This window comes from Triticum aestivum, chromosome 7B (assembly GCF_018294505.1).
Source record: "Triticum aestivum cultivar Chinese Spring chromosome 7B, IWGSC CS RefSeq v2.1, whole genome shotgun sequence".
Classification (NCBI taxonomy): Eukaryota; Viridiplantae; Streptophyta; class Magnoliopsida; order Poales; family Poaceae; genus Triticum; species Triticum aestivum.
This window is the reverse complement of record NC_057813.1, coordinates 136,192,173-136,218,536: the sequence shown is the minus strand read 5'-3', so window position 1 is coordinate 136,218,536 and position 26,364 is coordinate 136,192,173. Positions and strand designations below refer to the sequence as shown.

General features: G+C 43.5%; 1 long non-coding RNA gene across 1 annotated transcript; it reads left to right on the top strand.

The window, feature by feature from the left end:
• The first annotated feature begins 2,619 nt into the window (after nucleotides 1-2,619).
• Nucleotides 2,620-6,185, top strand: LOC123162692 (uncharacterized). The gene is made up of 5 exons (XR_006481416.1): nucleotides 2,620-3,347; nucleotides 3,962-4,084; nucleotides 4,162-4,653; nucleotides 5,357-5,471; nucleotides 5,696-6,185. It is a non-coding gene; the product is annotated as an uncharacterized lncRNA (long non-coding RNA).
• Nucleotides 6,186-26,364: the final 20,179 nt, after the last annotated feature.

Here is a 26,364-nt window from a genome sequence, read left to right as displayed (position 1 = left end):
GACTACCTTTTTCTCCATAAAAATCATTTTATATTCTGTGTACGTGTCATTGAGCGCTATAACTTTATTTAAAAATAATGCGGCAACGCGTCAAGTCGAAGTTTGTTTCGTGCACGCGTGGTACACGACCTCCCTAGGTAAACAACCGCTACATGCGTTTAAATTAGCACGTGGGCTGCCATTTCATAAAGAAATGAGCTCCACCGTATACCCGCGCAGGTGTGGCTGGGCACGAAGCGTGATTATGTGCATGGTGCACCTATTCTCTTCTTGTATACACACACCACCTACGTGGGGTTATGTGAGAGAGATACAAACCTAGAGAGATATAGTGTGTGGGTTCTTGAGAGTTTTTTTTTGGGGGGGGGGGGTCAATCAAAAAATGTAACATATGCAATGTGTGTGAAATAGAGTCCTGGATATAACATATACGTAGAGGGGGCGATCCACGAGAAGAGAGTGGAGGTATCATCGGCTTGAGGTGTCCATAGAATCTAAGAGAGGGATGATGTGTGTGTGTGCGCGCGCGATCGATAAAGAGCGTCATCGAATTTGTGTGTGCCCACGTCAAAGATATAGAGTGGCTGGCCTTCTAGAATGTGAGAGGGGACATGTGCAGTTTGTCTCTGTGGCATGGATACCTACCTGCAGCGCTCGACTATCGGTGTGTGGTGGGGGAAGAGGGAGGCCCAATTAACTATAGAGGTACAATGGCTGGTATATGTGTGGAGGAGGAGAGAGGCCTACCTCATGTATTAAGGAGATCGATCTGCCTCATGTATTAAGGGAGATCGATCGGCATCCATGCATATGTGCAGGAGAGGAATAAGGTTGGGAGAGAGATAGAGCTAGAGTGTTGGAGGGGGTAGTAGTGGAGTTGCTTCTAACAAATAGTGGGATAGGCTTGCTAGACAAACGGAGGGCACGCCCGCAATATCAATAAGAGAGGAGATGGCTGCTTGTTGTCTGTGCACGTGCGTGTGAGAGACGGGTCAGGAGGCATGCACGAATGTTGAGGGGGGACGATGTGGCTGTGGTAAGCAGACATAACTACATAGGAAGATCAATCGGCCTTTGTTAGAGAAAGGAGAGACATAACTTGTGAGGTACGTCGATCGATGGGGGGTAGTTAAAGTCGATCTAGGTATATGTTGGGAGATCGATCGGTATACATGCATGTGTGTGTTAGAAGCAAATGAGGCACGAGGAGAAGGGTAGAGAGAGAGGGATGCATCTAGGAGGTGGTACGAGAGGCATACTATATCAAGGGGGAAGGAGTGTGCGAGTACGAGATCGATGAAAAGAGTGGTGGGAGTGAGGCGTGGACGGTGACAAGAGAAGAGGGGAAGCTTGTGTTTGTGCTAGGCACACCTGGCTAGAGAGGCATATCGATCGATGTGTGCTATAAAGAAGGAGCTGGGGGGCCTACACACACCATGAGTGAACGACCTAAAGTGAAAAGATGAATTTGCGCGATGGAGCTAGAGAATGCTGAGGGAGGGTGAGAGGGATGCGAGCGTGTGCATGCACAAGAGAAAGTTAGCGCTGGCTACAAAGATAAGAGGGTTGTGTGGGTGTAAAATATGAATAGAGATCATATATACTTCATTATAAAAAGCGAATTCGGATATTTGAAGAATTTATCATAGTGTTTTAAACCGACGCATGTGTGAATATATATAACGGTGATACACATGGTGTGGTTATGAACATGTTATACTACATATAATATATTTTATCTCTACTCTTATAAAAAACGGAGTTGCTGATGATGGTGTGACTGCCATCCTGCAATATAGGCCGTCCGATTTATATCTGGCGGATAGCAAGGAAACTATGATGATTGAAGTTGGCAACAATCATGATTGTAGATTCTTATTAAAATAGAGAAACGAATTCAAATTTAGTTCGAATTGCAGCTGTAGTATAGACATTTGGAATGCACTAAAATGTTGGTATGAGTAGGTTACATGCATTATACAGCAAGCAAAAAAATTTAATCGGACATAACATGGATTCATACTCTCTCCTTCCATCTATATAGGGCCTAATGAGATTTTTAAGACCGCCTTTGACTATTGACAAGATTAATAGTACATGACATGCACAATGTGAAAATTATATCATTGAAAGAACCTTTCACAGACGAATTTAACGGTGTGCTTTGTGTAAGTTGCATGTCATATATTATTGCTCTAATATTTGCTCAAAGTTAGCATCAAAAAACACATTAGGCCCTATATAGATGGAAGGAGGGAGTAGCTTTTAATAGCATTTCTATAGTAAAACGGGGCAAATACTCTCTCTTTGTGTGGTGTGAATAATTTTATTTTCTTTTGTTTTCTTTTTGGTTGAGGGAAGTGCGAATTGATTTGGTACGTACAAGTACAATATTACTACACGTTAGGCTTGTCCCTAAAATTCAACCCGCGTCTTGTTATCTCTACTCCTATAAAATACCCAGTTGGTGGTGATGGTGTGCCTGCCATACTTCATTTTGGGCCGTCAGATCTGCATCGGATGCATGGGAGGCAACCACGCCTTACTCTATTGGTTTAGCTCCATTCCTCACCTTATCCAAGCCAAGCACTGGATCCTTCATGAAAAAGGAAGAAAACACTGGAACCGAAGAGGGCAGTGGCCACTGCCGCACACCACCGGCGCCGCCGGCGCCGTCTGCCCCCGATTCCGTGATGCTCCTCTTACCTTCTCCTCTGACGCAGCTGCGCCGCCGCCCACCATCTGCCCCTCGTTCCCCGAGTCTCCTCCTTCCCCCGCCCCATCTCCTCCGACGCCTACGTTGGCGAGTACGCCGCCGGCACATTCTGTCCCTCGAGTCCACAACGCCATTCCTGCCTCCTCCTCTGATGCAGAAACCCGGCTGCCCACCGCCTCCCCCCTCCTACTGGCTGGCTCCTCGGGTCCTCCTCCACGCTCTACTCATCCTCAGCGGCGCCGGCGCCGGCGCCGGCTTCCCTGCCGACGTGCTCCACGGCCGTCCTCTTTGTGCACACGCTAGTCCACACCCACGTCCTCCTTCAGTCCACCCCATCTCAGATACAACTGGTCTGGTGTGATGGTTGACATGGGGTACTATGCCTCTGCTTCCCAATCCGTCCCGCCTCCCAAGTTCAATTTTTTCTGTCCTTAGAGTTCAAATCCGCGCGCCTAGTTCGAACTGTCCAGAAACCACTCCTGCAGCCCAGTATAAATAAGTGGGTAGGCTTATGGGACTCACGCTGCTCAAACTACACCTCCAAGAAGGCACGCATTAACCTTCAAATCGAATAGATTGTGGGGAAGTGTGATTCACTCCTCTTCGCCATCTAATCTTCATCAAGGGCAAGGTATGTGCTGTGAATGAATAGTAAAATCTTCTCTACGATCTCATCAACTTCATCTTTGTTATTAGACAATACTTACTTGTGCAATTGCATATGTGATGGTGGTAACAGATGGAACTGTCTTCTATTTTTTCCATCAGTAGTGTTTAGTTGCAATGTCTTATCCAGAATCGTCTTCTGGAATGAAACTTTGAGTATTAGAAAGGAATGATAAACTAAGGATTTGAAGGTTCATTTATTATAGTGATGGCTATATTTGCCATAGGCCAAGTGCTTCCCCTTTCAGCTATGGAGTGGCATGGTATTCCACGAGAGAGCTTTTTGTGGCAGCGTGATGGCCATACATAAAAATAATAATTCATTGTAGCTTCCCCGTCTAAATACTGTATCAGTAGTAGTTGGAAAAGTACTGAATGATACACATTTTACATAGCAGACTCCAACATCCAGGATTATATATATATATCTAATCTGGATGTAGTTTTTATTTTATAGCTTATTTCATCTAATCAGTCTGCAATTTGATTGCATTATTTTGTATCCAAGTTTAAGAGAACTTGCTCCAGTGGCATGCCAAGTGCTCATACAAGTCTATTTATATATATGTGAGCCAACAGATATGACAAGCTCAAGTCACTCGTCTTTGGATGATGAAGTGACAAAAGAATCATCTATGATTTTTCGTACTAATGGCATGCTCATATCAACTGATGACTTGGTGCGAGGTGAAAGTTCAAAAGGTAAATGTATAAGGTGAAATTGTGTGTATAAGTAATTTATTGAACTACTTAATTAATTTCTCGTAAAAATGTTGTAGGGAGAAAGTGTGCACGTGAAGCCATAAGATATGCTAGCCGTACACCAGAAAAAATCCAAGCAAGGCAAGAATGTGTTAGAGCACGTCGGCAAAATTTAACACCTATTGAGAAGGAAAAGATTAATGCACACAGAAGAGAGAAAATACAATGAATGACACTTGATGAGAGGAATGCAAGCCAACGAGCGCGTAGGCAAAGTTTGACATTAGATGAGAGGCAAGAAAGAAATCCACGCCGGCGAGCACATAGGCAAAGCCTACCACCTGAAGAGCGGCAAGCACTCCTAGCTCAATGTAATGCAAGCTACGCATCTAAACGAGATGCCATCTGCAGGGATTCTGTTGCACTATGTTGCTCTTTCTAGAGCTACATCTAGAAGTAATATGAAGATTCTTACTGTCCCAGATAAGCAAAAGGAAGGCCAGTCCTACTCCATTGCAAATTTTACAAAGAACATAGTCTACAAAGAAGTTCTCAGCATGTAGTACAAGGTATGAATCACACAAGTACAATTCGGTGGCCGTAAAAATTCAATCTATCTAGATTACTAGGGTCAGCCATCTAAAATTGCTTCCTATCTATGGTTCTGAAGTTTGTGGAGAGGACTTTCAGGAAAACAACTAAGATGCTTGCTTTAGCGTTCATGATATTTTTGCAGAAAATATTGTACATGTATTCGAATTGTTTTTTGGTAGTTTTCTTTATTACTCCCACTGTTCAAAATAACTTGGATGACACCTACAGCAGCTCGCTTTCTCATCGATGCCCCTCCTTTGCTTGATAGTTCCACATCAAATCTTTCAAGTCACAACCTAGATATTTGTTTCCCTGCTGTATGTTATCTGTGGAAACCTGGTTGATGCAAGAAAGTTAAAAAGAGGGCAAGTACTATTTTTTGTATGTATGTACATGTGCATTCACCACCTTCTATATATATATATATATATATATATATATATATATATATATATATATATATATATATATATATACATGATTCAAAAGCATGTTTTACTGTACATTTTGTTCCTTTGCTCGATACAAAATGTATTGCAAGTGTTGTTCATTGTTTTTTCCTTGACTAAATATACTACAGACCCTCTACAGGCTCAATTTTCCTTTTCTTGAATATATTTGACAATTATGTATGCAATATTGATTGTCTGATATCCTTTATTCCTCTTGGGTGAGCAGATGGATGACGTGAGAGCCCTAGAGCTAATATTGTTGGCATAAATGTTTTGATCAAACAACTAAAGAAGAGTATACTATGCTGAGAAATGACTTCATGGCCTGATAGATGCCTAAGGTATGTAACTAATTAAGTGGAACTAGCTATTTGAGTCATGTCTGGAATATTTCCTCTCTTCATGGTGGCGCGGTATTACAGATTCATGTTTCTTGTACATGTTTAGCAAAGCTTCAGTTAAACACTCCTTCAATCTTGTTTGTCCTGGAACCATTTATAAGAGTGCTCAAGCTAAAGTATGTATGTTATTTGGGTGTACTAATTGCTGCCATTTATCTTCACAGTAAGTCTGGTGGCATGAAATGTTCAATTCCTGGATGAATGGTAACACAATAGCTTGTTTTGCTTTCTACGGCCTTTCCAAGGAAAGAAGCAGTTATGTTGCTGTGGTAATAAGGCTTGACATGATGATATGTATTGGAGATTGCTTGTTGTGCTGGTGATTTTGGGAGATCTGGTGTGAGTGCAGTCATCACATTTATCACAATTCGGAGTTATCTCCTGCAACGCTCACGCGGCTTGCGATTGACGAAGCCAATGTTCGAAGGATGCTGACGCACGGCACATCATTTTGCCAAATTAATCTAGCTTACCGAGCCCGATCATTTTGGTTGACCTTGTATGTACTCTCTTATATATGCAAGTTATGTACCAATTGTTCCTACGAGATGGAGATGGAGCAGAAAGAGTTTGGCCTGGACAAATGGGATTAGAAATCATATGTTTGACTTTCTTTGATGTCTACCTATCAATAATAATATATCATTACTTTTATCAATGCCTCGGTACATTTTTATTGTCCGGAGTAACATATGAGTTCCACACTATAATTTAGGTCCACCTTATCTTTTTTTGATCCCGTAGCGTAGCACGGACATCTTACTAGTATATCCCGAAAATTCAGATATCGTGCTCCCAAAACTGGCGCCTTCACAACCCGCGCCTTGCTATCCCGAAATTACAACGCGCGCGAAAACTCCCTCCAGCTGCCAAATCCCGACACCGAAATCCCCCTTCTAACCCTGAGCCGAAAGGGACACGAGTTCAAATCGGTGGGGGGTACTTTTGTAACACACCCTACATTTTGGACAAGCACGTCCCTAAGTCATGCTTCACCCCCTCCCATCGCCCCCTTTTCGCCATTCGAAATCCCAGGCCGGCATAACCTCTCCGCTCCAGCCGCAAAACCCCACCCTCCTCCGTCTACCATGTCATCGCTGGCCAGCCGGAGCCTCTTCCCCGACGACATCGTCCACCGCAACAGCTCGACGTCCCTCGTCCACCTCCCCGGATGAGGATCCAACGTCCATCTCGCCGTCCCGCCGGTTCAGCCGCCCCGTCCTCCACCTCCAAGGATCTGCTCCGATGATCGCCTCGTCTATCATGGCTGCTCCATCCCCACAGCGCCGCCTTAACCTCCTCCACCGGAACCGCAGCATCCTCGCTGACTCCTCGGACGAAGCCGAGGCCTACTCGGCGCCACCAAAGAGGTTGTACACTCATCGCATCGCACCTTCTCCTTAACTCGACCTCCCGGCGCCGACGGTGCTCCATCCCGCACCCCCATGGAGCGGCTACCTTGAAGCCGGTGCCGCGGGCTACATCTCCACGACGGCTCTGCCCTAGTGCGAGGCCCCTTCGGCGACGGCGGACATACCAGCCGGATCTGCTGTTGCTGCTCCAGCTCTCGCTCGCGCTGCTGCTGCTCCGGCTCTCGCTCGATCGCTTGCTCACCCAGCTGTTGCTGCTGCTCTCCCCCTCGCTCGTGCTGTTGCTCTGCTCCGATTAAGCCAAACTTCAGTCGACTGAATCGAATTTTGGGTCAGTCGGTTTTCAGGGGCTGGGGGGCGGGGCTCATCTGAGTTAAGGAAGAACCACCCGCAGCGGGGACGGGGGCTCGCCGGAGAGGTACCCCACTATCTATCTTAGGGTTCAGGATGGGGGCGGGGGGGCTCGAGGGCTGGCCGGGGCGATGGTGGGGAGTTGTTTCGAGGCGGCAAGGCGGCGCTAGGGCCGGCGGTTTGGCCGGTGGTGGCTGGCGGCTCAGGGGGGGTGCAGGTTGAAGATGAACTGCAGGCCCTCCCTAAACTACATGTCAAGTGCCTCTCTGCTACCATTGCGTTCAGTTTCGACAGTAGCATTCAGATTCCACGGTAAATTTCAGTTTCGACAGTTAAGTTCAGAGTCAACAGTTTTTACCTCATCTGTTGTAGTCAGGTGGTTTTTGGTGATGTAAATTTTACATCCATTTTACATCATCTATTGGAGATGCTATTAGAATCCCACTTGAGATTAACGATGTCTGTCTTGTGCTGCTTCAGCCTTGACGTCTTACGGCTCACCGGAGTTGCTCCAATGACAGAACGATCCATCACAACAGAGCAGTGCCCTGGACGCCGTCTACAGATTCCTCAGATCTTCCTCCACACCTCCGACAGCCACCTCTGCCTCAACTGCTTCAGCGACCAACCCAATTATTCATGCATTTTGTTGAAAGGAATGAAGCAAAACATCCACCTAGACCTACTTTTCAAAATCCTATGCATGAAAACAAGACCAAGTGCATTAGTGCCAGAATAACATTCTAACTGTACACGCTTTCATATGGTTTCACTTTATTTTGGCCATGTTTCTTTGCATTCCTCTGCTCTTCCAATTCCTATAAACCAAACACCCAAGTTGACAGAAATCCCGTGTTTACAAATGCTCTGTTTACCATGTGCATTTTCCTATTATATTCCGGTGTTTTTCCTATCCCTGCGTTTTAAGAATCATGCAAGCCAAATGAGCCCTTACAGAATTACTTCAGTTACAGGTACATGTCGAAGGGTACTTTGTGTGGTTTGTCCTACTCCTGCCGCGACGTTGTCCACCTCACCTGAGCTGCTCCATCGACAGAAGCATCCACCAAACCAGACATCATGACTCCTAACCGTCTTTCGCCGCCTCAGATCTCCTTCCCTGCCACCGGCACCCACCGCAACGGCATCACCATCATCGACTCAGCAGATGAACTAAGGAGTACATGGATCCACAAGAGAGGTTGCACTCTTTTGTTTCTGCTTATGTTATGCATTGCTTAAACTTACCTGCTACTTTATCGTCCTGTTCAGCTCTTGGACTCCCAAGTCAGGTCCAAATTAATGTTCAAACTTGAGTTTTAAATTAGTTGTGAGGCACATATCAAGGCAGCAATGAATAGTATGTCTGTCTAATATCTGGTTCACCTAGGGTATGCCTATGTTATTCATCTTGGGTGGGAAACAAATAGTAAAGCAATCATCATCTGTCTTTTTATTAATTTAAAGCAATCATCAGCCTGCTATCATTATTTTTGGATCCATCCACTGGTTGTTACCATCACTCTAAATTTCTACATGCTCTCCTTACATAATCTCACCATATTTTTTCGTATGCATGTCAGATATTGTACATAGTCATGCTGAACATGTAGATAAAAAGAGAAGAGTTTTGCGCGGCAATACAATGTCATGCAGAAATTGCTCCATGGTGGGTTCAATGGCAAACCATCCCCACCCTCTCCAGATTGTAATCCAGAGGAAGATATCTGTTCTGAGGCGGATTCAGATGTCGCTGACCACTCCTATTTACCCCCAAGGTGTTTGCTCTACCTTGGCATGATGATGTTAGTCATATAATGCATATGTTGCCTTGCAGTGCCTACTTTTGACATCATATATGTCATCTGCTTAGTTTAGACATGTTCTGTAATGCCACCTGTTTAGTTTCTATATCATATATGGGAATTATGCAGTCTCATGTCTTTTAGCCAGCCATAATATATGTGAAATGTGCAATGCCGTCCTGTTTAACCAGGCATCATATATTTGAATGATATCTTGCCCATTCTTTTCTTCATTACATTTCCATTTGTCGACAATGTTTGTGCATTAAACTACTCTTCCTGTGAATCAGCCATTTGGGTGGGAGATGGAAAAATCTGGAGTGAAAACAAGGCCTTCAGAGCAGACAGTGCTACCTGTCAAAGCAAATCTCTTGTTGGGTCTCGATAGCTCCTCGGAGATGGATTCGGAGACAGATGACCAGTCCTATTCCCCCACCGAGGCGTATGCTCAAACTTGGCACGGTTATACTGCTCATAGCATGCATATGGTGTCTTGCATTGCATAGTTTAGACATCATATACACAATATTCAACACCATGTTCTTAGTTCAGACATCATATCGAATGCCCTCTGTTTAGCATATAAATCACATATGTGAATTAAATGATGCGATCCTGATTACTTAGATACCATTAGGTGAATTATGTCATGCGATCATGTTTACTTATTCATCATATCTTTGAATTATGTTATGCTATGCTATCCAGTTTAGATAGACATCATATATGTGAAATTATGTCATGCTATCCATTTTAATTAAATAATATACATGTCAACTATTTCATGCCTTTTTTCCACACTATCTATTGTATCTGTCTCTCATACAATGTCTGTACATTCAACTATGTTTCCTGTTTATCAACCATTTGAATTGGAGCGGGTGATGCAGTATCCATCAGGACTAAAAACACAGTCTTCAAATAAAACAGTGCTACCTCTTGGTGGAGATAGCACCCCGGTTGTACATGCACAAGAACCAGCCCTACCACACATAACCCAAACTCTCGCAGATTGTACCCCTACTGCGATGGACAGAGAACCAGCTTCACCCAATCTAACCCCAACCCCAGCAGATAGTAACCCAGTTCCTGTTGACACAGCATCATCTCCACCACAGAGCTCCCAAACAAGAGCAGTTAGTAAGGCAGCTCCAGTGCCCAAAGGGCCAGTACTACCACGGCAAACCCTAACTCCACCAGTTAGTACGCCTATTCCTATGGAGGAAGCACAACCAGCTAGTCGTAGTTTAGCAGCTATCGCATTTGATGTTGTTAAATCGTATGTGCGTATCTTCCCATCTTGGAAATATTATACTGAAGATGAAGGGAAATGCCAGTTGCAGGTGTTTGTCCAGGAGTTATGTGTAAGTAATGTTATTCATGACAATTACTTTGCTTTGTCCCATACATCCTACCTCCATGATGGTTATAATACAGCAAATTTTCCCATTTTTCTATATAGAGAAGGACCGATTTGGAAACTCGGGATGAGGTAACCTGTGCTAATACCTCTGCTATCTTCAAGAATGCTTGGTGGCAGTATCGGAATTACCTGAAGAAAATGTACTTCACCGGCAAAGAAACTCATCAAATTCCCTTACGTTCTCCTGAGACACATTTACTGGACGATGACTAGGAACGCCTTGTTCTGTACTAGTCCCGAACCAAGAATGTGGTAAGGTCTATGAGCTCATTTTATATTTTTAAGTATTATATTCTTGCATCTTAATGTACTCTGTTCATGTAGAACAAGTGCCTAAACCTGAAGAACAACTATTCTAATTTAAGATTCCATTGCTATCATAGTTCAAAAAAGTGCTAGGCGTTAATTGTGCGTTTTGCCACCGCCTTGCACTTTACTGACCAAAGCGCATGCTTATGCGTAGTTATGCACAGATTAAGCGTAGTTATGCGCAATGCGTTTTGCCAACGCCTAGAGCCTAGGCGCGCTTAAGCGCTCGCTTAGGCGCGCCTTTTTTGACTATGATTGCTTTGCTCTTGTATCACTGTATTTACTCATACAAACTTATTTTTAAATTGAAGGATCCAATCGAAACTCCAATGGCACAGCAGGTATGTTAACGCATGTTTCTTTAACAGGTTTGCTCTTATCAATAACTCTGTTGATTTCAATTTCAATTGTGTATACAGTTGACTTTCATATCATGCACATTACTAGCATCACAACAGAGCCAATAGTGTTGTTGTACATGTAGACCCGTGGTACCCATCTGAAATCTTGTTGTGCCGTGTAGTTTTCCATGCTTTGTATTCTTTCACTGCTGCTTTGTCTTGAACTGATATGATTTGAACCGTGTCTCTATATTGATTTGGCAAGACAATCCAGTGACCATAGGACATAGATATATGTTTGTTTGATGCTTTTATTATGTACTAGTACTTGGCAATAGAAGACTTGGTAGTTTAATCCTGTCCACCTTACTAATGAACTGGTTCACCGAAATGAGTTTCATATACTAGTACATGCTAAACTAGTTATGTGTCTGCTTGTTTCTTCTTTTAGAATGCTGACAGAATATTGGGGAGAGTGCCTTATTAAGCAATGGTAAAGGAAGTAATGCAGATAAGGTTCAGGATAGTGACACATCCTTGTTGGTCTCTAACAAAGCTGATAAAACAGCTAAGGAAGACTATCTTGAAGACAGCGAGACAACCCCAAAGTCATGTCTTGGTTTAGTGTTCAAGTTACTGGCCACTACCGCTTGCACAAGCTATTCAAACTCACTGTCTGAATCAGTTCGGTTTCTTGAGTCTCAACTACAAGCTGAAAGAAGTCGATCAGCTGTGTTGCGACAAGAAGCGGAAGGACTGCGGAAGTCCCTGGATCATTCAGATGCATACTTATTGGTGCAACAGCAAGCGTTGGAGGATTTAGCGCCAAACAGGACAAAGCTAATAAGCTTGCTAAGCTTATTGCCAGCATGGTGGATACCCATGATAACATTTCTTGAGCTATTTTGAAGTTGTTTCAGTTATGCTCTTGTTTTGCTTCCGCGTTTATTTGCACTGGTGGCCAATTTTGATGGCCAGTGTATGTAATATGCTGCTTTGTTCCCTATATTTGCACTGGTGGCGAACTTTGATGCCCAGTGGATGTAATATGTGTAATAGCGGTAATAGGCTAGCATTAATTGTTTGCTTATTTATTTCCTTATTGTCTTGTTTAGTTGTTTGCTTGTAGTCACTGTAGTTCTTTTTCTGTGTTTTTCAAGTGGCTAGAATAGCCTATTTTTGGTAACTAGGCCAAAATAATCATGGCAACACACAGACTGTTGTAACCATGGGCCTCCTGCAGGCCGTATGATTCATGGGCCTTCTTCCAGCCGTAGGATCCATTGGCCTTCTATATGGGCCATAGGATCCATTGGCCTTCTATACGGGCCTTAGGATTCATGGGCCTTCTACGGGTCGTAGGGTCCATGGGCCTTCTACGGACCGTAGGGTCCATGGGCCTTCTACGGACCGTAGGGTCCATGGGCCTTCTACGGGCCATACTATCCATGGGCCTCATACGGGTCGTAGGATCCATGGGCCTTCTACGGGGCGTATCATCATTTTGCCAATCATGGGTCGTACTATTCATGGACCATAACGGGCCGTTAATAGGCCATATTTGATAACTCTATGAAAACAGCCCAACGGGTTTTTTTGACATGAAAACGGCCCAACGTATTAACGGTCCACAAATGGGCCGACTGTAACGACGGGCTGAATTTGGCCCACAAGCAGAAAATGACAGTAACGGGCCGTATGTAACCGAATGCTGCAAATGAACCCAAGAATCAATGGGCCCTGAGAAGGCCGAAAGATAACTTGGGCTAGAAATGGCCCAATGGAATAATGGGCCGTTAATGGGTATAAAGTGATAGACTGTTCATTACGGGCCAGTTTCACCACGGGCCGTTAATGGGCCAAGAGTTACAAAGGGCCTCATATGGGCCGAAAGAAGTCATGGGCCACACATGGGCCAGAAGTTAAAATGGGCTGGAATCATATTGGACGGCCCAGATGAGGCTACTGGGCCTAATTTAGAGAGGTCGTAACGGGTCCTGGGTTAGTGGGTTGTAAATGGGCTATATGCGAACAGGCCGTTAACAGGCTTTCCGTGGGTCGGCCCACCACCTTTTGACCAAGTCAAACGGGCCGGCCTTTTCACAGGAATGGGCCTCTATTGGACCGTGCCACGTGTCGTCGTATCATAGGCGCCTTCGGTCCAATGAGTGGATGACATCTGTCCCAATGGTGAGCCGACACATGTTTCCTCCAGCCAATGATGATTTTACACGTGGAAAATCCCCATTGGTCGGGGCTGTTAATGGGTTATCGGATCCAAAACTGGACCCGATAGCTTAATGGTGTTTCGTTACGGTGGATGCCACGTGTCGGTCATCCTTGATGAAAGCACTTCTGTGACGCGCGATTTATTGTCATGGAAGTGGACACTTCCGTGATGATAATTTTGGTAATGTCATGGAACACTTCTACGACAGCACAGGTATGACTATCTTGATTCTGTCATAAAATCGTCATGGATGTACATGCATGACAAAAAACGCGACCTACTGTGACAAACATGTATCATCACAGAAGTGTATTTTTTTTGTAGTGTCCATATTTTATTTTATCGACACCTCTATCTCTAAACATGTGGACATATTTTTGAATATCGACTTTCGCTTGAGGACAAGCGAGGTCTAAGCTTGGGGGAGTTGATACATCCATTTTGCATCATGCTTTTATATCGATATTTATTGCATTATGGGCTGTTACTAAACATTATGTCACAATACTTATGCCTTTTCTCTCTTATTTTACAAGGTTTACATGAAGAGGAAGAATGCCAGCAACTGGAATTCTGGGCTGGAAAAGGAGCAAATATTAGAGACCTATTCTGCACAACTCCAAAAGTCCTGAAACAGTACAAAAGTCAGTTTTGGAATATACTAAAAATATTGGGCGAAGAAAGCACCAGAGGGGGGCCACCCACTGTCCATGAGGGTGGAGGGCGCGCCCTACCCCCCTGGGCGCGCCCCTGCCTCGTGGGCCACCTGACAGCCCCTCGATGCCCATCTTCTAGTATATAGTGTTTTTTTCCCTGGAAAAAATCGTAAGGAAGCTTTCGGGATGAAGCGCCACCGTCTTGAGGTGGAACCAATCTAGGGCTCCGATGGAGCTATTCTATCGGGGAAACATCCCTCCGGGAGGGGGAAATCATCGCCATTGTCATCACCATCGATCCTCTCATCGAGAGGGGGTCAATCTCCATCAACATCTTCACCAGCACCATCTCCTCTCAAACCCTAGTTCATCTCTTGTATCCGATCTTTGTCTCAAAACCTCATATTGGTACCTGTGGGTTGCTAGTAGTGTTGATTACTCCTTGTAGTTGATGCTAGTTGGTTTATTCAGTGGAAGATCATATGTTCAGATCCTTTATGCATATTAATACCCCTCTGATTATGAACATGAATATGATTTGCGAGTAGTTACGTTTGTTCCTGAGGACATGGGAGAAGTCTTGTTATAAGTAGTCATGTGAATTTGGTATTCGTTCGATATTTTGATGAGATGTATGTTGTCTCTCCTCTAGTGGTGTTATGTGAACATCGACTACATGACACTTCACCATGATTGGGGATTAGGGGAAGGCATTGGAAAGTAATAAGTAGATATGGGTTGCCAGAGTGACAGAAGCTTAAACCCTAGTTTATGTGTTGCTTCGTAAGGGGCTGATTTGGATCCATATGTTTCATGCTATGGTTAGGTCTACCTTAATTTGTCTTTCGTATTTGTGGATGCTTGCAGGAGAGGTTAATCATAAGTGGGATGCTTGTCCAAGGAAGGGCAGTACCCAAGCACCGGTCCACCCACATATCAAATTATCAAAAGTAACGAACGCGAATCATATGAGCATGATGAAAACTAGCTTGACAATAATTCTCATGTGTCCTCGGGAGCACTTTGCTTTATATAAGAGTTTGTCCAGGCTTGTCCTTTACTACAAAAAGGATTGGGCCACCTTCCTACACCTTATTACTTTTGTTACTTCTTACCCGTTACGAATTACCTTATCACAAAACTATCTGTTATCAATAATTTCAGTGCTTGCAGAAAATACCTTACTGAAAATCGCTTGTCATTTCCTTCTGCTCCTTGTTGGGTTCGACACTCTTACATATCGAAAGTACTACGATAGATCCCCTATACTTGTGGGTCATCAGAGTTGCATAATCTCATAGTCAGAGGAACATGTATAAGTCATGAAGAAAGCAATAGTAATAAAACTTAACAATCATTATGCTAAGCTAACGAATGGGTCTTGTCCATCACATCATTCTCTAATGATGTGATCCCGTTCATCAAATGACAACACATGTCTATGGTTAGGAAACATAACCATCATTGTTTAACGAGCTAGTCAAGTAGAGGCATACTAGGGACACTTTGTTTTGTCTATGTATTCACACATGTACTAAGTTTCCGGTTAATACAATTCTAGCATGAATAATAAAAATTTATCATGATATAAGGAATTATAAAATAACAACTTTATTATTGCCTCTAGGGCATATTTCCTTCAGTCTCCCACTTGCACTAGAGTCAATAATCTAGTTCACATCGCCATGTGATTTAACACCAATAGTTCACATCTGTATGTGATTAACACCCATAGTTCACATCACCATGTGACCAACACCCAAAGGGTTTACTAGAGTCAATAATCTAGTTCACATCGCTATATGATTAGCACCCGAAGAGTACTAAGGTGTGATCATGTTTTTCTCGTGAGAGAAGTTTAGTCAACGGGCCTGATACATTCAGTGTCGCATGCATTTTGCAAATTTTCTATGTCTACAATGCTAGAGACACTCTAGCTAATTGCTCCCACTTTTAATATGTATCTAGATTGAAACTCAGAGTCATCTGGATCAGTGAAAAAGCTTGCATCAATGTAACTCTTTACGACAAACTCTTTATCACCTCCATAACCGAGAAATATTTCCTTAGTCCTCTAAGGATAATTTTGACCACTGTCTAGTGATCTACTCCTGGATCACTATTGTACCCCCTTGCCAAACTCATTGGCAAGGCACACAACAGGTCTGGTACATAGCATGGCATACTTTATAGAACCTATGACTGAGGCATAGGGAATGACTTTCATTCTCTCTCTATCTTCTGCCGTGGTCGGGCTTCGAGTCTTACTCAATTTTACACCTTGTAATTCAGGCAAGAACTCCTTCTTTGACTGATCCATTTTGAACTCTTTCAAAATCTTGTCAAGGTATGTACTCATTGAAAAATCTTATCAAGCATTTTGATCTATCTCTATAGATCTTGATACCCAATATGTAAGCAGCTTCACCGATGTCTTTCTTTGAAAAACTCCTTTCAAACACTCATTTATGCTTTCCAGAAAATTCTACATCATTTCTGATCAAGAATATGTCATTCACATATACTTATCAGAAATGTTGTAGTGCTCCCACTCACTTTCTTGTAAATACAGGTTTCTTTGAAAGTCTGTATAAAACTATATGCTTTGATCAACTCCTCAAAGCGTATATTCCAACTCCGAGATGCTTGCACCAGTCCACAGACGGATCGTTGGAGCTCGCACACTTTGTTGTCACCTTTAGGATTGACAAAACCTTCTGGTTGCAACATATACGACACTTTTTAAATAAATCCATTAAGGAATATAGTTTTGACATCCATTTGCCAGATTTCATAAAATATGGCAATTGCTAACATGATTCCGATGGACTTAAGCATCGCTACGGTTGAGAAAATCTCATTGTAGTCAACACCTTGAACTTGTCAAAAACCTTTTTGCGACTAGTAGAGCTTTGTAGATAGTAACACTACCATCAGCGTCCATTCCTCTTAAAGATCCATTTATTCTCAATGGCTTGCTGATCATTGGGCAAGTCCACCAAAGTCTACACTTTGTTCTCATACATGGATCCTATCTTAGATTTCATGGCCTCAAGCCATCTGTCGGAGTCTGGGCTCATCATAGCTTCTTCATAGTTTATAGGTTCGTCATGGTCAAGTAACATGACTTCCAGAATAGGATTACGTACCACTCTGGTGCGGATCGTGCTCTGTTTGACCTACGAGGTTCTGTAGCAACTTGATCTGAAGTTTCATGATTATTATCATTAGCTTCCTCTCTAGTTGGTGTAGGCATCACTGGAACAGATTTCTCGGATGAGCTACCTTCCAAATTGAGAGAAGGTACAATTACCTCATCAAGTTCTACTTTCCTCCCACTCACTTCTTTTGAGAGGAACTCCTTCTCTAGAAAGGTTCCGTTCTTAGCAAAAAAATCTTGCCTTCGGACTTGTGGTAGAAGGTGTACCCAATTGTTTCCTCAGTGTATCCTATGAAGACGCACTTCTCCGATTTGGGTTCGAGCTTATCAGGCTAAAGCCTTTTGACATAAGCATCGCATCCCCAAACTTTAGGAAATGACAGCTTAGGTTTGTCGCCAAACCACAGTTCATACGGTGTCATCTCAACGGACTTTGAAGGTGCCCTGTTTAACGTGAATGCATTTGTATTTAATGCATATCCCCAAAACATAGTGGTAAATCGGTAAGAGACATCATAGATCGGACCATATCTAGTAAAGTGCAGTTACGACATTCGGACACACCATTACGTTGTGGTGTTCCAGGTGGCATGAGCTGTGAAACTATTCCACATTGTTTTAATGAAGTCCAAATGCGTAACTCAAATATTCACCTCCACAATCAGATCATAGAAACTTTATTTTCTTGTTACGATGATTCTCCACTTCACTCTGAAATTCGTTGAACTTTTCAAATGTTTCAAACTTGTGTTTCATTAAGTAGATATACCCATATCTGCTCAAATCATCTATGAAGATCAGAAAATAACGATACCCGCCACGAGCCTCAACACTCATCGGACCGCATATGTCGGTATGTATTATTTCCAATAAGTCGTTGGCTCATTCCATTGTTCCGTAGAATGGAGTTTTAGTCATAGTGCCCATAAGGCACGATTCGCAAGTATCAAATGATTCATAATCAAGTGATTCCAAAAGTCCATCTGTATGGAGTTTCTTCATGCACTTTACACCGATATGACCCAAACAGCAGTGCCACAAGTATGTTGCACTATCATTATCAACTTTGCATCTTTTGGCATCAAAATGTGTACCAATACGATCGAGATTCAACAAACCATTAACATTGGGTGCATGACCATAGAAGGTTTTATTCATGTAAACAGAATAACAATTATTCTCTGTCTTAAATGAATAACTGTATTGCAATAAACATGATCTAATCATATTCATGCTCAATGAAAACACCAAATAACATTTATTTAGGTTCAACACTAATCCCAAAAGTATAGGGAGTGTGCGACGATGATCATATTAATCTTGGAATCATTTCCAACACACATTGTCACTTCACCCTCAACTAGTTTCTATTTATTCTGCAACTCCTGTTTCGAGTTACTAATCTTAGCAACCGAACAGGTATCAAATACCCAGGGCCTACTATAAGCACTAGTAAGGTACACATAAATAACATGTATATCAAATATACCTTTGTTCACTTTGCCATCCTTCTTATCCGCCAAATATTTGCGGTAGTTCCGCTTCGAGTGACCATTTCCTTTGTAGTAGAAGCACTCAGTTTCAGGCTTAGGTCCAGCTTTGGGTTTCTTCACGGGAGTGACAACTTGCTTGCCATTCTTCTTGAAGTTCCCTTTCCTTCCCTTTGCCCTTTTCTTGAAACTAGTGGTCTTGTTTAATCATCAACATTTGATGTTTTTTCTTGATTTCTACCTTCGTCGATTTCAGCATCACGAAGAGCTCAGGAATCGTTTTCGTCATCCCTTGCATATTATAGCTCATCACGAAGTTCTAGTAACTTGGTGATAGTGACTAGAGAACTATGTCAATCACCAGCTTATCTGGAAGATTAACTCCCACTTGATTCAAGCGATTGTAGTAATCAGACATTCTGAGCACATGCTCACTAGCTGAGCAATTCTCCTCCATCTTTTAGGCAAAGTACTTGTCAGAGGTCTCATACCTCTCGACACGGGCATGAGTCTGAAATACCAATTTCAGCTCTTGGAACATCTCATATGCTCCATGGCATTCAAAATGTTTTTGAAGTCTCGGTTCTAAGCCGTAAAGCATGGTGCACTAAACTATCAAGTAGTCATCATATTGAGCTAGCCAAACGTTCATAACGTTTGCATCTGCTCCTGCAATAGGTCTGTCATCTAGTGATGCATCAAGGACATAATTCTTCTGTGCAGCAATGAGGATAATCCTCAGATCATGGACCCAGTCCGCATCATTGCTACTATCATCTTTCAACTTAGGTTTCTCTAGGAACATATCATAAATAAACATAAGGAAGCTACAACGCGAGCTATTGATCTACAACATAATTTGCAAATACTATCAAGACTAAGTTCATGATAAATTAAGTTCAATTAATCATATTAATTAAGAACTCCCACTTAGATAGACATCCCTCTAGTCATCTAAATGATACATGATCCAAATCAACTAAACCATGTCCGATCATCACGTGAGATGGAGTAGTCTTCAATGGTGAACATCACTATGTTGATCATATCTACTATATGATTCACGTTCGACCTTTCGGTCTCCTGTGTTCCGAGGCCATATCTGTATATGCTAGGCTCGTCAAGTTTAATCCGAGTATTCTGCGTGTGCAAATTTGGCTTGCACTCATTGTATTTGAACGTAGAGCTTATCACACCCGATCATCACGTGGTGTCTCAGCACGAAGAACTTTTGCAATAGTGCATACTTAGGGAGAACACTTATACCTTAAAATTTTAGTGAGGGATCATCTTATAATGCTATCGCCATACTAAGCAAAATAAGATGCATAAGAGATAAACATCACATGCAATCAAAATATGTGACATGATATGGCCATCATCAACTTGTGCTCATGATCACCATCACCGAAGCAACGTCATGATCTCCATCATCACTGGCTTGACACCTTGATCTCCATCGTAGCGTCGTGGTCATGTCACCAACCATTGCTTCTACGACTATCGTACCACTTAGTGATAAAGTAAAGCAATTACATAGCGCATGTATTTCATACAATAAAGCGACAACCATATGGCTCCTGCCAGTTGCCGATAACTTCTATAAAACATGATCATCTCATACAACAATTTTATATCACATCATTTCTTGACCATATCACATCACAACATGCCCTGCAAAAACAAGTTAGACGTCCTCTACTTTGTTTGTTGCAAGTTTTACGTGGCTGCTACGGACTTCTAGCAAGAACCGTTCTTACCTACGCATCAAAACCACAATGATTTTTCATCAAGTGTGCTGTTTTAACCTTCAACAAGGACTAGCCGTAGTCAAACTCGATTCAATTAAAGTTGGAGAAACAGACACCCGCCAGCCACCTGTGTGCAAAGCACGTCGGTAGAACCGGTCTCATGAATGTGGTCATGTAATGTTGGTCTAGGCTGCTTCATCCAACAATACCGCCGAATCAAAGTAAGACATCGGTGGTAAGCAGTATGACTATTATCACCCACAACTCTTTATGTTCTACTCGTGCATATCATCTACGCATAGACCTGGCTCGGATGCCACTGTTGGGGAACGTAGCATGCAATTTAAAAAAATTCCTACGATCACGCAAGATCTATCTAGGAGATGCATAGTAACGGGAGGGGGAGAGTGTGTCCACGTACCCTCGTAGATCAAAACCGGAAGCGTTATGTTGACGCGGTTGATGTAGTCGAACGTCTTCACGATCCAACTGGTCTAGCACCGAACGTATGACACCTCCGAGTTCAGCACACGTTCATCTCGATGAGGTCCCTCAAACTCTTGATCCAGCAGAGGGTCGAGGGAGAGTTTCGTCAACACGACGACATGATGAAGAAGTGATCCGCGCAGGGCTTTGCCTAAGCACTACGATGATACTATCGAAGGAGTAAATGGTGGAGGGGGGGCACTGCACACGGCTAAGACAATTTTGTGCCTTTGGAGTGCTCCTTGCCCCCGTATATAAAGGAGGAGATGAGGGGCGGCAGGCCTAGAGGGGGCGCGCCAAGGGGGAGTCCTACTAGGACTCCCAGTCCTAGTAGGTTTCCCATTTCCTATTCCGGAGAGGCAAATGGGGAAAGGGAGAGGGAGTAGGAGAGGGAAAGGGGGGCACCGCCCCCTCCCCTAGTCCAATTTGGACTGCCCATGGGGGCACATCTCCCCTTGTGGGCTCCCATCTCTCTCCCCTATGGCCCATGTTGGCCCATTAGTCTTCCGGGGGGTTTCGGTAACCTCCCAGTACTCCGAAAATCATCCGAAACTTCCCAAAACCATTCTGGTATCCTAATGCAACCTTCCAATATATCAATCTTCATCTCTTGATCATTTCAAGACTCCTCGTCATGTCCGTGATCTCATACGGGACTCTGAACAAACTTCGGTAACCAAAACACATAACTCATAATACAAATCGCATCAAACGTCAAGCGTGCGGACCCTACGGGTTCAAGAACTATGTAGACACGATCGAGACACATCTCCGATCAATAACCAATAGCGGAACCTGGATGCTCATATTGGTTCCTACATATTCTATGAAGATCTTTATCGGTCAAACCGCATAAGAACATACGTTGTTCCCTTTGTCATCGGTATGTTACTTGCCCGAGATTCGTTCATCGGTATCTTCATACCTAGTTCAATCTCGTTACCGGCAAGTCTCTTTACTCGTTCCATAATGCATCATCCCGTAACTAACTCATTAGTCACATTGTTTGCAAGGCTTATAGTGATGAGCATTACCGAGAGGGCCTAGAGATACCTCTCCGATACACGGAGTGAAAAATCCTAATCTTGGTCTATGCCAACCCAACAAACACCTTTGGAGACACCTGTAGAGCATCTTTATAATCACCCAGTTACGTTGTGACATTTGATAGCACACAAGGTGTTCCTCTGGTGTTCGGGAGTTGCATAATCTCATAGTCAGAGGAACATGTATAAGTCATGAACAAAGCAATAGCAATAGAACTTAATGATCATTATGCTAAGCTAACGGATGGTTCTTGTCCATCACATCATTCTCTAATGATGTTATCCCGTTCATGAAATGACAACACATGTCTATGGTCAGGAAACATAACCATCTTTGATTAACGAGCTAGTCAAGTAGAGGCATACTTGGGACACTTTTTTTGTCTATGTATTCACACATGTACTAAGTTTCCGGTTAATACAATTCTAGCATGAATAATAAACATTTACCATGATATAAGGAAATATAAAATAACAACTTTATTATTGCCTCTAGGGCATATTTCCTTCACGGCCAATGCAGAGCAAGCGATGTTCGTGGTCGGATGCACCTCCTCTTCGTCCGCCTCTGCGCCTAGCTCGCAAAGAGGGAATCTTTCTCCGCCCATAGGACGCGCAACCGCCATCTTGTGCCTCTGTCATTTCGAAGCCCCCGACAAAAAACGAATCAGCGTCACCGATTTCAACTCTGAGAAAATGTTTTGCCATTTCTTACTGCCTACTTTCTTCAGCTCCACTAAATGATTCTTCTCTCTAAGCATCATAAAATACCTACTACTTTGTAGTGTCTCTCAAGGACCACACCTACTTGACTCATGCTCCAAAAGTGCCCTTCTTGGAAATTGATGTCAAAGGGGGGAGAGAGCACATCAAAACTTATCAAATGAGCACATCTAAGCTTCTCTACAGATGCTTATTAACAAAGAGGAGAGAAGTCACATGTCTTTAAGAGGGGAAAGACATGTAAATATATTTGATCCTAGCTATTGCTAAAATTCTTATCTTGTTGCTCTAATTTTGGTTGCTATTACCCTTTCTTGCTCTAATTTTATCTCACCCTACCTTCTCCCATTATCCAATATCAGATTCAGGGGAAGAAAGAGTCCATGTCTAAGGGGAGAAAAATCTTTGGGATTCATTGCACATCTTTAAGTATTTGGGGACATGTCAATATCTAAATGAAGTACTTAGTACTCACCCATTACATGCCATCCCAGTCTTGGTACTATTGTGGTTCCCTAAAACTGCCTTACTTGGAGTGATCTTCTGTTATCTAACCTTGTTTTCTCAAGTCCACTCCTTCCAAAGTCAGCTCAAGACCACAAGGTAAGTATATGCATCACACTCATGTGCATGATGATCTCTTACTGATGTATATATTGTTTGCAAGAGGGATTCATAAACACAGAGGTACATTTCTAAATCATATCTTCTGCTCTCATGCATATAGCCAAGATACATGTAACTCTTTGCTTGCTCTGTCATGATTGTGCATTCACATGTTAGCATATCCTATATTCACATGATGGCATACATGTAGGGGGAGCTTATGCATGTTACATGTCTCTCCAAAGCTTTACCTGCTACCTTTCAAATCATTTACCTAAGGCTTTGATGTATGTTGCCATCAATTACCAAAAAGGGGGAGATTGAAAGCACAAGTACTCCCTATGTGATTTTGGTAATTAATGTCAACATATCTCTTGTTGGACTAATGCCTTTATCTAGTGTATTTCAAGAAAGTTCAACAATGGCGTGGAAAGGACAAGAGGATGCGGAACCCCTTCAAAATGCTAAGGACACATATTAGCAAAAGCTCAAGACTCTTCATTTCTATTTTAGTGATCCTAGATCACATTGAGTTCATAGGAAAGCCAATACTATTAAAAGGGGATGAGGTGTTGCTTAATGGCTTGCTTGCTCAAATGCTTAGTGATATTGCTCCAAATCCCTCAACCACTTTCTCATTCCAAATATGTCAAAATCCTAAACTCCAACTCGTCCCCGCCGATTCATTCCATCCGGAGCCACCGAGTTCATATGACATAGCCACTGCCATAAACCATAAAAAGTTCGGTCACACCGAAATTCCTAACGTTCACATTTTGAACTAAATCGGTCTCACCGAGATGGCCTTGACAATTCTGCATGTTGCAATTATTTCGGTCTCACCGAAATAGCAATTGGTCCCACCAAGTTGGCTTGACATTTTCTCTCTTGCCTTATTGCTTCACTTCGGTCTCACCGATTTGATGCAATCGGTGCCACCGAGTTGATGTTTTCCGTAAGCCCTAGCACATTGGTTGTTGGGGAACGTAGCAGAAATTTAAAATTGTCTACGCATCACCAAGATCAATCTATGGAGTAATCTAGCAACGAGGGAAAGGGGAGTGCATCTACATACCCTTGTAGATCGCTAAGTGGAAGCGTTACAAGAATGCGGATGAAGGAGTCGTACTCGTAGCGATTCAGATCGCAGTTGATTCCGATCTAAGCGCCGAACAACAGCGCCTCCGCGTTCAACACACGTGCAGCCCGATGACGTCTCCCGTGCCTTGATCCAGCAAGGGGAGAGGGAGAGGTTGGGGAAGACTCCGTCCAGCAGCAACACGACGGTGTGGTGGTGGTGGAGGAGCGTGGCACTCCAGCAGGGCTTCGCCAAGAACCGCAAGAGACGAGGAGGGAGAGGGGTAGGGCTGCGCCAAGAGGGAGATGTTCTCATGTGTATGGCAGCCCCAAACCCCCACTATATATAGGGGGAAGGGAGGGGCTGCGCCCCCATCTAGGTTTCCACCCCTAGGGGTGGCGGCCAGCCCTAGATCCCATCTAGGGGGCGGCCAAGGGGGAGAGAGGGGGGGGGGCGCACCACTAGGTGGGCCTTAGGCCCGTCTGAGCCTAGGGTTTCCCCCCTTTCCCTTCTCTCTTCGCCTTGGGCCCTGGTGGGGGGGCGTACCAGCCCACCTGGGGCTGGTCCCCTCCCACACTTGGCCTACGCAGCCCTCTGGGGCCGGTGACCCCACCTGGTGGACCCCCGGGACCCTCCCAGTGGTCCCGGTACGTTACCGATAGCACCCGAAACTTTTCCGGTGACCAAAACAGGACTTCCCATATATAAATCTTTACCTCCGGACCATTCCGGAACTCCTCGTGATGTCTGGGATCTCATCCGGGACTCCGAACAACATTGATAACCACGTATATCGATTCCCTATAACCCTAGCGTCATCGAACCTTAAGTGTGTAGACCCTACGGGTTCGGGAACCATGCAGACATGACCGAGACAACTCTCCGGCCAATAACCAACAGCGGGATCTGGATACCCATGTTGGCTCCCACATGTTCCACGATGATCTCATCGGATGAACCACGATGTCAAGGATTCAATCAATCCCGTATACAATTCCCTTTGTCTACTGGTATGATACTTGCCCGAGATTCGATCGTCGGTATCCCGATACCTTGTTCAATCTCGTTACCGGCAAGTCTCTTTACTCGTTCCGTAACACATCATCTCACGATCAACTCTTTGATCACATTGTGCACATTATGATGATGTCCTACCGAGTGGGCCCAGAGATACCTCTCCGTCACACGGAGTGACAAATCCCAGTCTCGATTCGTGCCAACCCAACAGACACTTTCGGAGATACCCGTAGTGCACCTTTATAGCCACCCAGTTACGTTGTGACGTTTGGTACACCCAAAGCATTCCTACGGTATCCGGGAGTTGCACAATCTCATGGTCTAAGGAAAAGATACTTGACATTTAGAAAATCTTTAGCATACGAACTACACGATCTTGTGCTAGGCTTAGGATTGGGTCTTGTCCATCACATCATTCTCCTAATGATGTGATCCCGTTATCAATGACATCCAATGTCCATGGTCAGGAAACCGTAACCATATATTGATCAATGAGCTAGTCAACTAGAGGCTTACTAGGGACATGGTGTTGTCTATGTATCCACACATGTATCTGAGTTTCCTATCAATACAATTCTAGTATGGATAATAAACAATTATCATAAACAAGGAAATATAATAATAACCATTTTATTATTGCCTCTAGGGCATATTTCCAACATCGGTCCCACCGAGTTGTTCTAGTCGGTCCCACCGAAAATCCTAACGTTCACATTTTGAACTAAATCGGTCTCACCGAGTTCTTCTATTCGGTCTGACCGAGTTGGGTCAAATGTGTGTAACGGTTGGATTTTGTGTGGAGGCTATATATACCTCTCCACCCCCTTCTCCATATGTGAGAGAGCCATCAGAACAGGCCTACACTTCCAGCATACATTTTCTGAGAGAGAACCACCTACTCATGTGTTGAGATCAAGATATTCCAATCGTACCATAAGATTCTTGATTTCTAGCCTTCCCCAAGTTGCTTTCCACTCAAATCATCTTTCAA